Below are 13,752 nucleotides of genomic sequence, written 5' to 3' on the forward strand. Positions count from 1 at the left end.
CAGGGAAATGGATGGCATTAGAGCAGATTATGCTAAGTGAAGCTAGCCAATCCTTAAAAAACAAATGCCAAATGTCTTCTTTGATATAAAGAGAGCAACTAAGATCAGAACAGGGAAGAAGAGCATGAGGAAAAGATTAACATTAAACAGAGACGAGTGGGGGGAGAGAAAGGGAGAGAGAAGGGAAACTATGGAAATGGAAGGAGACCCTCATTGTTACACAAAATTACATATAAGAGTTTGTGAGGGGAAAGGGGAAAAAAAACAAGGGAGAGAATTAAACAACAGCAGATGGGGTAGAGAGGGAAGATGAGAGGGAAGGGGAGGGGGGATAGTAGGGGATAGGAAAGGTAGCAGAATACAACAGTCATTAATATGGTATTATGTAAAAATGTGGATGTGTAACCGATGTGAATTTGGGGTAAAAAATGGGAGTTCATAACCCACTTGAATCAAATGTATGGAAGATGATATGTCATGAGCTTTGTAATGTTTTGAACAACCAATAAAAAAAAAGAGAACAACTTATAAAAGCATTTCTTAATAATATATTGTATAAGAATAACAGAAACATTTTTTCAACCACCATAAATTTCTAAACAGAGTTGGCTAAGCAGCATGTGGAGCAGAGGCAGGGTTTTCTCATGGGATAAGCATTTCTTACATGAAATGGAGTCTCAGGGTAAAATGGAGTTTGTCTGGTCAAAGCACATATGGTTTGGCCCATAACAATATAACTAAGTAAGCTTTAAGATTATAAAAGTTACATTTCTTAGTTCATAGTTATTATACAAACTCAATATTCTTTTACACTTGTTAATTTCATCTTGTATTTTCCTTGTAAACTTTAAATGTCATCTGCTATTGCCTTCTAGAACTAGAACTTTCAATGTAATAACCTAAGTTAATTTGACATATTAGGCCATCATCTATAAACAGAATGTAAGGTTAGCTTTCAGTACTAATACTGACCCCTAATTAAATAAAAGGGGTGAATTGCTGTAAAGTTATAGACATTAAAGTTAAAACCCAGTACTCTTACTTTAAGACTGGTGAAACTGGCTTGCTGGATGTTTCAGACCAAAGCTTAGAGATTAAAGTTAAGGAAGTAAAAAGGCCAAGAAAGAAAATAGCCAATATTTGCCTCTTGTCCTCTGAGTCAGCTTAAACCCAATGAACAAGGGAACTTCTTTAAGGGTCTTGCAACTCTGGGTCACATGACCTCCCCATCAGGGGAATCATTGAGACTCTGGAGAACAGAAAGCTGACCAGTGCACATGCTGCAAAATGAAGGGTCTTTGGAGAAGGAAGACATCCCTGATGCTTCCAAAGGAAGCCACGTCATCAAGGAGACCCTAACCCTCCTAGCAGATGGCACCAGAAGAGGTAAGAGGCTTCTCTTAAGTTCCCCAAGAGTGATCCCTGTGGGAAGTCAGATAACTCTTAACAATAGATAAGAACAACATCAATTTGACCAGCTTTTTCTTGGACACCTAGCAAAAACAATTATAACCAAAGTATGGGAACTTAAAAGAAAAAATTGATTATTTTAATAGAACATAAGATGTACAGATGTACACTTGTTTCAGTCCCACAGCCTGGACGCCCCCAAATTCTGAGGCATTTTATCCTATGTGAGGCTCATATTTACCCCTGCCTACCAAAAATTGGTCTCACCTGTATATCTTTATCTTCCTTACTCCTCAAATTGACTTTTTACCTAACAACTGAAAGTTTGCCTATTCTGATAATAGTACACACAAGAGAGCACCATTATCCGGATATTTCTTCAGTTTATTTTCTTGCTCATAGGGCTAGAGATATCCACTGGGATTGGCACAAGAGCAGCAGGATTAGGAACTTCTGGTTACTACTATAAAAAGTTGTCAGGACAGGTTATTGAAGATACCCAGTAAGTTACCAATTTGGTACTGACTTTACAAAATCAATTGGATTCCCTGGCATCTGTGATCCTTCAGAATAATTGGAGCCTAGATTTCCTTACTGCCTAACAAGGTAGCCTTTGTCTCATTTTCAGGGAAGAATGTTGTTCTATGTCAATCATTCAGGACTGGTAAGGGATAAAGTTAAATAACTACAGGACCTATTGGAACAGCATAGTGAGAACTAGCTGATTATTAAATGGTGGGCTTCTTGGCTTTTCCTCTTTTAATCCTTCTAATACTCATTTTTCTCATAATATCCTTTCCCCCCACTTTGTAACTTTATACAGAAGCAACTTCTTGACAACATGACCCATCGAGCCCAGACCACCTCCAAAGAACACGCAAAAGCCATTCTCCTCCTTCACTCACAACATGACTCTCCTGAGCCCCATAAGGAAGGAATGACCCATACTGATGTCAAAATTTCCTCCCTCTACACCCCACCCAAGCCTCAACCACCAGAACCATGTAGGAGCCTAAAATATTCTCCATCTCCTTATTCTCTTGCAGATCTCAGACAGGGACCGCCTACTCTGCCCCTTCTCAGAAGGAAGTAGCCAGATATGATAAAATCACCAAACTCATTATATCCCTTTCAGAGTCTGGAATGATAAATATTACTTACCTGCCCTCCTGCCCCACCCTAAATTAAATATACCACCAAAATTCCTCTCATAATCTGGCCCTGCCCATCAAGAGGGCCCACAAAAAGTAACTAACTAAAAGCCAGACCCTTGTGGTGGTCTGCCACCATTTTGCCCCCAAAGATGTGCCCCTCCAGTGCTGAATAAATCTTCTCTGGTCCATGAGGTCTGCCTTCATTTTTCTTTTTCTTTTTGTATTCTCTTTCATGTGCTTTCAAATGTGACTTGATGGTTCTCTTTTCCAACTTTTGACATTCTTCTTTTTATTTTCTATATTAGGCCTTTTGATTAAGATTTGTCATGAGGAGCTTCTTTTCTGATTTTGTATATTTAGGATCCTACATGCCTTTTGTATGTGGCTATCTAATTTCTGATATGGGGGAAGTTTACTGTTACTATCTCATTAAAAGTTTTCTTAATGTCTTTATCCTGTATCTCTATGTTCTCATCTATCAAAATGATTCTCAGGTATAGTCTCTCAAAGATTTCCCAGAGTTCTTGTAAATTCTGTTCATGTTCTGTCATTTTTTCCCTTTATTGCATACTGTGTACTCAAGTTCATGTACCCTATTTTCAAAGCCTGAAGCTCTTTTCTATGCAATCTAATCTCTTGTTTATGACTTCAAGTGATTTTGTAATGTGATTCATACTGTCTTTCATTTCAAGTAGTTCTGATTGGTTTTCTTTAAATGTTTTAATTTCTTTATTGAAATGATCTTTCATCTCCATTTGCTATCTTAATTAATTCCTTGGATTATCTTTTAATTCACTAAACATTTTAAAAATAATTTTCTCTAATCTTTCTCAGGAATTTCATCCATTCCAATATCTGTGTAATCTTTAATTAGGGGATTGTGAATTTAGGTGGGAGATTTGACTGCCTGGGGAGAAAAGGAACAAGAACCAAGGTATGAACAAACAAAAAAATGTAAGATTTAAAGCACTTGAACCCCCATATAATTATACCCCATCTAAGTCAAATCAAGGCTAAATAATGAACAAGTGCAGAATTAAAATATTAATGTGAAAGTAAAATTATATATATATATAAATTTTTGAACATATTGGCACTGAGAAAACACACACCAACTGCATACACACACTCACACACAACCATGTGTAATGTAAGTGTGATATAATAAAATGATATTTGCAATTTTTAAAATTTTAAAAATTCCTTAAGAAAGGAAGAAAAAATTTAAAAATGTGAACATGGCGAAAAAAAAGGTGGGGAGAGAAATATATCTTGATGAGAAATAATTCACTTGTTTCTAGTGTGGTGGTTAAAACTTTGGGCAGCTAAATATAAATATTTTCATTCTTTATATTTATTTTTTGGCTCTGTAACCCTTGAGATGTGTGTTGTCTTTGTATTCCTCATCTAGTTGCCAGCTAAATATAAATCTCAGCTTCCAGTCTCCCAGTACAGGTTTGGATAGACAGGGGAATGCTGATGACTTCTGTAATCCTGTGGAGGGGGTGAGGCAGAGTTCTAAATTGGAAGTTCTAGTAGTTAGGGTTTAATCTTGGGTAAATTTTGGAACTCTGCCAATGGATATTTGAGATTTGATCCACATTTGATGCTGGTCTTTGCTGGACCTGTGGATCTCCAGCACCTCTGGTAAAATTCACATTGAGAAAAAAATTCATGTTTAGGGCATAGAGACTAACCTTCCACATTTTCAAATTCACTGCTGTGAATGTGAATTTCTGTGTATCTGCCCTGGAGTGCAGACACTCCCAGGTGGCCAGTATAGGTGTCTTCCCAATTGCTGTATGGAGCATCAGCAACAAAATGAGCTTTCTCCCCTTGTTGTTCAAGTCTTATATGAACCAGGGATAATTATTTTTGTGGCTATTTCAGTCACTCTGGTTCAGGCACACCTTGCAGATAGTAAAATGTGACAGGTGGCTGATTACTTCATGTGATCCTAATTTGTCTCTGCTCGATGTCACACAGTGGTTATAGATAGTTCCCAGACTGCAGCAGAAGTCATTTTCTGGGCCAGGATCTAAGTGCCAATGAACTCTCTGCCCCCAGGATCTAATAAATTTTGGGTTGGTTTTGCCGCAGTCCGGCTGCAGCAAAATAACCGAGGGGTGACGAACAACTTGTGTACATTGATACAGCAGGAGTGGGAGCCGTTTATTGTAGGACAGGAGGGGTATATATACATTACACACAGCTTATCTTAATTAACATAAACTAGATACAGCAGTCAACCAATAAGGAATCTCCACACTTAATGGCTCGCTGGCATTACTTCACAAACCATTCCCTCTGGCAAAATGCCAGGCGCCATCCTGACTTGTTCATAGACCTTAAAATTTCACCCTTTTGTTTAATTTAAATAACGACCATAGTGGTTTTTACACAAACACCATGAATAATCTGCTACAAGCAGAAGGGGAGAATACAAAATGCCACAATACCAAGCCAATTGATGGCTCCATGCAAGAAGCCCTTGGAAAAATTATACCAGGAATGACACCGTTAGCAAAGATACCGAGTTACAATTTGTTGTAGATTACAGTTTGTTGTCTCAGTCTAGGTAAAGCAGTGTCTCAATAGATTAACTCACAGTCCAGGTAAATCACAGTCCAGGTAAGTTCTGCAGGCAGCTAGCTTAAATCATAGTCCAGGTAAGTTCTGCAGGCAGCTAGCTTGATCTGAAGTCTCATCCGGTTCTCAGCCGAAGTCTCGTCCAGTTTTCAGCAACACTGGAAATTCTTTCACCTTCATCTTCACCGGCACTGGGACAAAGGCAGGAACTCCGGCAATGATGCTAAAGAAAATCCTGTAGTATTCCAGCAGGCACTAAGAAAATAACCTTCTGAACAATTTAGTATATTATCTCAAGGTTTTTTACATTTGAAATAAGCCTTAATAGTGCTCATTACTCATTAGCTTTCAGGTGTGGGAGAGACATTGGAAATGATCAAACTTCAGGGACACAGGCCGTCTTCCGCCTGCAGTGTCCTGGGCAGCCCCAGATGGCCCCGGGGAGAGTCTGGGGAGTGTTCCGGACTCAAACTGCCACTGGGCACAGGGAGCAAGAGCCTGCGAGACTGTGCCTCCGGGTCAGGTCTAGATTTGGGCTCTCGCAGTGGCGTCCTGCTCCCTGGCGGGGGCCGGGGGGGGGGGTGCAGGGAAGAGCCGGCTGCCGCCACTTGGAAAGTCCTTGCTGCGCCATGACCAGCAAGTGGCAGCACGTGGCAGCCACCTCGCAGATTCACGCACCCTCTGGTAACGAAAAGTATTCAGTAATAGTCTTTTGCTGCAACTTTCCTGATAATCCTTCCTCCTCTGAACTTTCTTCTTTCTGACTAGAGTTCCTGGGCTTCCATCAACACATGCCCTAACTATTCTTGGTAGCAATGGGGTGCCTCTTTCCCTTATCAATTTACTTAACACCCCTTCCATATTTTCATCACAAAGACAATACAACATTTCAAGACAAAACAAGACACAAACATACTGTATCAATCTTCTCCATTTTTTCAAAATGGCCATTTTTCCTCTTGCCCTATCTAGGATGAGCAGATTTGCTCCCATCCTATCCATGGACAGGCAGCTTTTTTTTGTCACTTACCCCCGAGTGTCCCTGGGCTCCCCGGACGGGCCACTATCTGCCGCAGTCCAGCTGCAGCAAAATAACCGGGGAGTGACGAACAACTTGTGTACATTGATACAGCAGGAGTGGGAGCCATTTATTGTAGGACAGGAGGGGTATATATACATTACACACAGCTTATCTTAATTAACATAAACTCCATACAGCAGTCAACCAATAAGGAATCTCCACACTTAATGGCTCGCTGGCATTACTTCACAAACCACTCCCTCTGGCAAAATGCCAGGCGCCATCCTGACTTGTTTACAGACCCTAACAGGTTTCACTGAACCGCTATGTCCACTGACTTTGTGTCCATTAAATCAGCCTCCCTCCTTAATCCACAGGAGCCACCAGGCAAAAATACTTGTTTCATTAGCTCTGCCTGTGCTCCCCTCACCCCCCGACCAGTAGCTCTCCACTGCTGCTGCCAGCTGAGCTGGCATGTCTCCTAACATATTTTTTCTTGTATTCTCTTCAAAGTTTCTGAGTTTCTGTGTCCCTGTAGTTTCTTTTACAGCCCAGTATTAAGTTTCAGTGAGTTCCCTTTGTTTTCCACCTGGCTGAGGGCAGCCACTTTGTAAGTTTGGTGCTAGGCAACTGCTGGGAAGTGCACCCTTCCTCTAATTCACCATCTTCTTAATCAGTTTTGAAAAATTATGTGTAATTGATTAAAGAAGAGTTCAAATAATCTGAAATTCATTTCAAAGAGGCAGTCTGTATGTCCTTTTTTTCTCAAATTTGGGTTCACTGACAAATAACATTTGGTAGAAATGATTCCCCACACTTATTAGGCTATGTCTAGAGATATCTTGCAGTTGTTACTTTGCTGTCTTGGAGAAAATATTCCTGGAATGCTCAGCCCAACCCTTGGAAGCTGGTCTTCATTGAAGATAGGGCCACATAAGTCCCTAGAGGCCCCCCAAAAAGTGGCAGAGATACTGTCTCATGTCCAAGTTGCACCTTTTGAAAAACTGAGCTCCAGAAATCATCTGACTATAACCACATGAGACACCCAATGAGAAACCCCAGCTGAGTCCCATCAGTTCCCAGAGCTATGGGAAATTATTACATGGCTATAACTTAAACCACTAAGTTGCAGCCAAGTGATCACACAGAAGCAGATAGTAAAATAGTGTGTTTTTCAAAGACTTTCATCTAAAATATCAAATCCACTAGCATAAAATTCTATATAACATTCTCTTACTATCTTCTTGTTGTCTGTAAGGACCTCTGAGAATATCATCTTTTTCATTTCCACAGTTAACGATTCATTATTTGGGTTTTTCCTTCCTCATTAGTTTTGCAAGCAGTTTATCAAAATAGAAAGCATAAATCTTCAGACTTTATTTTCTTTACTAGAAAATTATTTTCAAATATAGTAGTTTTTCTCATGTTTATTTGTTTCCTTCTTTTATTTTTTAAGTTCAAATTGCTTTTCTTTTTCCAAATTTATCAGTTGAGATAATTGATGCTTATATATCAGTTCTTTTATAATGTAAAAATTTAAACCTATAAAGTTGCATCTAAAGATTTCTTTGATTGGATATTAAAGTTTTTGAAAATCTAATTTAATATGATGTTATTTTAGATTACTTTGTGGTGTCTATCAATTTGTTATTTGACAAACCATAGGTCACATAGAAATGACTTGCTTCACTTTCAAGAATATGGGAGACTTTCTGAATCTTATAGATTTGTAATGTGACAAGATTGTGGTGAGAGAATACATTCTTTGTGATTTTCAACTCTTTGAAGTTATCATCACAGGTGTTTGTCCATATAGTATGTTTCATTTTGATGGATTTTTGCCCCAATGTAAAGAAATATCCTGTAGGTATAGGATGTCATTAATATTCAGATCTATTATAAATTCCAATTCAGTCCATGTGGTTGAATGTTGTTCATGTCTACACTTGCTGACTGCTGTTTGTTTGCATTTAGCTATAGAGATGTTTTCTGCCTTCTGTCTATCTCAAAGTACCCACACCACCACACTGAACTCAGCAAAAATCCTAAAAGATGCAGAAGCTGGTAGGGAAAAGTTGATATATATTACATTTGAGACCTCCATAACTTTCAATCCATCACACAAGCCCAGAGGGTGGTTTCTCCTCGCCCTGTCATTATCTCCCTTTCTGTGCATTCCCCAGGTTTTACCCACATCAAGATTCATCAAATGACTCAAGAGAATAAGAGTGGACATTTTTCTCTGTTGTCCTAAGCAGCACTTGTCCATTTCTGGAATTTGGGATTTTAGACTTCTTTTATTGGTAACACTTAGAAGTTTTAAAATAATTTTTAAATTAATTTTATCTATTAGATTATTTTATACATTTTTTGTTTTCTAGTGATGAGAATGTCATTATAACTTTCTATGTATTAGTTGGCACTATCTCTAATTATTAATTTTATTCTAATCTCTGTTAATTGTTCAGGGGCATTCACTTAAAGCCCTGTACATTATTCCCCTGGAATAACTATACCATTATTTATTTAACTTCTGTCTAAATATTCACAATGTTTTATTTTCTCTTACATTTTTTTTATCTGCCATTTGGGCCATGTAGGTGAGAATCTATCAAGAGCATAAAGTCCTAGTGTAGAAGTACTAGACTATCTACACTATCATATTAGGCATGCTCATATTTTTATGCATAAGATCCAAATGTCATCTAATAGCATATGAGTGATTCCATTCTCTTAATATCTTCAAATTCCTTAATTTCAAACAAACCACTATTCCTGGACATGATGACACATGCCTCTAATCTCAGCTACTGTGGAGGCTAAGGCAGGAGAATTGCAATTTCAGGGCCAGCTACAGCAGCTTAAGGACACCCTCAGCAACTTATCAAAACACCATCTCAAAATAAAAAAATAAAAAGTAGTGCGGGTATAGCTCTGAAGTAAAGTACTCCTATAGTCAATTCCTGGTATTAAAATAATAATAATAATAATAATAATAATAATAATAATAATAATAATAAATGAACCACTATATTTTCCAATTTGTTGGGAGCTATTTTGGGAGGCCAAATAGCATGTGACTGTGTCTGATTCCCCTCCTGCCTGATGTGGCATCTGTAGTCATGCTGTGATCTGGATAGCCCTGGTCTTCTAGGGTGCCAGCAACTGTGTCCTTGTGCATGGGCCTGCCTTCCTATATCCCCATGGGTGGAGCTATGCTCACATGTTTCTTTGTACTATTATCTCTTGCCCTGTTGGGGATAGAATGTTCCATGGAAACACCCTTTGTATGTCACCTTCTCTTACTCTGCCCTTGAGTGTGGCCTTCCTAGATATCAGTCAACCTGCTGACAGCAGACATCATGAAGCTAGACTCAGCCCCTTGAAATCTGACCCCATGCCTCATTTGAATAGCTTCTCCTCAAAAAAGGGGTCAACACATTCTCTCTCTCTCTCTCTCTCTCTCTCTCTCTCTCTCCCCCTCTCTCCCCCTCTCCCTATCCAGAACCTTAAGTTCAGAGAAGCCATCACAACAACCCCAAAGAAAAAGGTATTTCTGTCTCTTTTTTTTCTTTATTTTATTAGTTTTAATTAGTTACACATGACAGCACAATGATTTTGACATATACAATTGAATCAGATGGGATATAATTTCTCATTTTTCTGAGTGTACAAGTTGCAGAATTACATTGGTCATGCAGTCATGTATTTCTGTCTCTTGTGTGGTTATTTCAGGCAGCCCAATTATCCCAGTTCCCCTGGAGTGACCTCCTGAGTGTTTTAGTCACATGCAACCTGGCAAGCAGCATCCCTGTGTGAACTAAAGGTCTGAGTGTTTAAGTTGCTGGGAAAGCAAATGGTGGCCCATATGGGGAACTCCAATATAAATATTAAAAGTTTAATGGGGGCTGGGGATGTGGCTCAAGCGGTAGCGCGCTCGCCTGCCATGCGTGCGGCCCAGGTTCGATCCTCAGCACCACATACAAACAAAGATGTTGTGTCTGCCGAGAACTGAAAAATAAATATTAAAAAAAATTCTCTCTCTCTCTCTCTCTCTCTCTCTCTCTCTCTCTCCTCTTTCTTTAAAAAAAAAAAAAAAGTTTAATGGGTTTGAAATTTCTCTCCAGAAGTTAAGCATGCTTAGGATTGCAGAGTATTGGGGCTGAATTGTAGAAAGTAAGAGAATTAGACAGAAGGAAAATCTGTGACTTTAAACTTTTAATATTGGGGAATAATTTGTCTTTAGAAAGAAAAAAATAATTTTTAAAATTCTAGAGACTTTAAATGAATGTAAGAGTTATTAAGATGATTAATGGGCTATGTTGTTAAGTTGAGTTCTCTCCCATGGAAAGAGTGCTTTTATGGACTTTTTTGGATTGTTTTTGTAAATCTTTATAAAAGATTCTTTGGGTTTTATGTATTAGAAATCTGTGCGTGAAGAGTGAGAAAAAGGGAAAGAAGATGTTGTGAAGTTTATCTGAAAAGAAGTAAATTTTAATTTTCTATTGTTTTTTGAATACTCCAAAAATTTATTCTGAATGCCTTTGCCACATTCCTGTCTACTGGATTAGAATGGATGTAGCTCAGCTGCTGGGGATAAAGGAGAGTAGGACAGTGCTTTTAACTCTTAAATGACCTGTCCTAAATGCCTAATGCAGACTGCCTTAAGATCTGATGGTAACACTGGGATCTACCATTAAAACTCACTTTTAAAGCACCCACGTGCTACAAGAAAAAGTACAAAATACAGGAGGACACAAGCTGCAAGTGCAGGTCGCAGAAACAAAGCTAGCTGCTACCCGCCTTAGAATCCTGACCAGGCTGGGGAATACAGACAAATCAAAGGAAATGCAACCAGCTAGAAAATCTCAGGAAATTTTTGCAAGGACAATGGGCAACAGATTCCATGCTATTTCCTTCACCATGGTAACCACCTGACGCCTGTCAAGAGGTGTAGCCTTCCTGGTCCTGCCTCCTGCCTTTTTGCAGGCTTCCCATTGGTCTTTCCATTGTCACTCAGACAGGACTTCTGGTCCCACCTTCCAGCCACTAACCTGTACTGTCTGTTTCAGACCTACTACAGGAGCTGCTCAGAGCTTACATTTTTAAAAAATGCTCACCTATAAATGCTAACAAAATATCTTTTTCAGGCAAAATCTAACTCCACAGGTTTCTATGTTGCAGCCCTAAATTTAAGTTAGTTTTGAGTTCAATAACCTGACTTTTCTCTATAGTTGTGTTACTAAATAATGTTGTATTGATGAGAGATACTAAATTTTACTTTTAATTTTGGAGGTTATGAGGATATATTTTCTTGACACAGGAACAAAGGCAGCAATGTTCCTGTAATGAACAAAAAATCCTTATTCTCATTCCTGGCTATATAATTACAAAAAGTAAATAAATATATATACATAAGGATCTTATTTCAGTTACATCAAGTGACGTTACATATAAAAGTGCATTCCGAATTAAAAATAAATTGAAATGGATCCAAATATCTAAAAACCATGTGGTCACCTAAAGTTAATACGATTATAAGTTATGCCCCTATTCTTAATATATATTTTTCTAGTTATTTAGATAACCTATAGTTGTTAATCTATAAAATAATTAACATATATGTCTAATTGTTTAGTTAATGTATATTTGTCTAATTGTTTTTCTTCAACAGAAAACCCATAATTTATACATTTTATACATACATTTATCTGATACTCTGCCTTATAGTACAGATATTTGAGATAAATGTATTTTACTATTAAGTTACTTTCAGGAGAAAATACAAACTTCAAGTAATTTCTAATTCTCAAAGTTATTGTACAAACTTTTATAAGACGATAAACAAGAGATTCAAGATGGCGGCCTAGAGGAAGGCTGCATTCCTACTTGCTCGATGGCTTGGGATTCAAACAGCGGGAATACTGCTTCTCAAAAAGCCTTTTGAAAATATAGTTCAGAAATTCCACTGAAGAGAGACCTGCCGGCAATTGGTAGGATTTTTGGAGGTGATAGATTGCCCCACACGAGTGAATCTCCGCGACGCAGCGCAGCGTAGAGGTCCAGACCCTACAGCCGCTGCCCGCGCGACTCAACTCGGCAACCGCCGGCGACCGCCTGCCCGTGGCCCCCGCGACTGGGCATCTAGAGACCGCCCGCCAACCTGTGACTGCGCGGCTAGACCCCGAGGCGCGGCCCAGCAGGTGTGGCGCAGGGACTCTAGGAAGAGGTCTCTGGCCAGGCCTTCATGAAGTAGCGAACCGGGAGCTGTAACCAATCAGAGACAGACCAGTCCAACCCCTCCCTTCGGACACTCCGGCAAGGAGTCTGGGGCCCGCCATAGCAGAGAGGTGATGTCACTGGAGTTCGGCCGAAGGAATTCCTTCCCAGTGGAATCCACTTTAGCAGGTGTGTGACTCCAACCCCCTCCAGATACAAGCAGCCAGGAAACCTCAGGAATCTCCCTGGGGGCGTGTCTGTAGGAAAGCAGAGGGCATTCCCGATCCCCAACTCCCCTTACCACCAGCAGCGACACCCAAGGTCTTAGCCGCCAGTTTCCGGGGGCAGGCCCACCAAAGGGGTCCAGAAAAATTAAAACTATTGGTCCCCAGATCACCGTACCACAGCACTGGGTCTTAGATGAATGACAGAGAGAGCGCTCAGTCGTTTGGGAATTAGGACACGCGGTGGGGCTACAAAGTGTAACAGGTTCTTTGGGGAACCGCCTCCGGTGAACAGGACCTGGCTGGCTGGCTGGCAGGAGGAAGGGGGGAGGGGCCAGAGAAGTGAAAAGGCTCTGGACTAACAGGACTGAGAGACTCTCAGGAGCCGCCTTACAGGAATTGCTATCAGCATGTAGAGGGCAGAAGCTCGGCTTGGAGGGCACAGCACCGCCTACTGGAAGAGAAGAAAATGGATCTCTAAGACGTCAATTTTTTTTTCTCTCTTTGTTCTTTTCTCCCCTTTTCCTTCTTTCTTTCTTTCCTGTTTCAAGTTTTATTGTTCTTTCCATTCTCCTCTAATCTATCTATCTCTCTTCTTTCTTTTTAAGAGCACCTTCCTTCCCCTACCCCCCAACTTTCATCCCAAGCATTACGTCTTCCATTACGTGTAATTGTCTAAATGCAAATAGGTGAATGTTTCAAAGCTGTCTATAGGGCTCCTAAATACCTAGCTACTACCAACACCCTGATCCAATAACCTGTTAGTATCCCCCATCAGTAGAGCAATCTTCTAAAGTACCCAAGACATACTAACCCTCATACCATCATAGCACCTAACCTAAACATAAAGTCCTAAGAAAAAACAACAAATCACTATATACATACAGAATCCGGAAGCCTTTTATGAATTGAATGATTCAGCTTTAAAGTACAATAAAGCCCAACATTTCTAGGCATAGTCTACCACCACAAAGGAGAGACAACAGAGATATACAAAACCAAAACAAATTTATAGGAGAGAGCAGAAACACAGCAGTCAAACAGAGCTGGAAAGTAACGTGAACAACATGAAAAAACAAGGGAAAAAAGGATTACAAACAATGCAGGACAACTTAAATCTACAGGAGGACCTAGA

General features: G+C 39.6%; 1 long non-coding RNA gene across 1 annotated transcript in view; it reads left to right on the forward strand.

Moving 5' to 3' along the window:
- Window positions 1-1,234: 1,234 nt before the first annotated feature.
- LOC125617409 overlaps window positions 1,235-13,752 on the forward strand; it is a 20,995-nt gene continuing 8,477 nt past the window's right edge. The window contains exons 1-2 of the long non-coding RNA XR_007348388.1: window positions 1,235-1,386; window positions 9,680-9,724. This is a non-coding gene — a long non-coding RNA (uncharacterized LOC125617409). The remainder of the gene's footprint in view (window positions 1,387-9,679; window positions 9,725-13,752) is intronic.

This window comes from Marmota marmota, unplaced genomic scaffold (assembly GCF_001458135.2).
Source record: "Marmota marmota marmota unplaced genomic scaffold, marMar, whole genome shotgun sequence".
Lineage (NCBI taxonomy): Eukaryota > Metazoa > Chordata > Mammalia > Rodentia > Sciuridae > Marmota > Marmota marmota.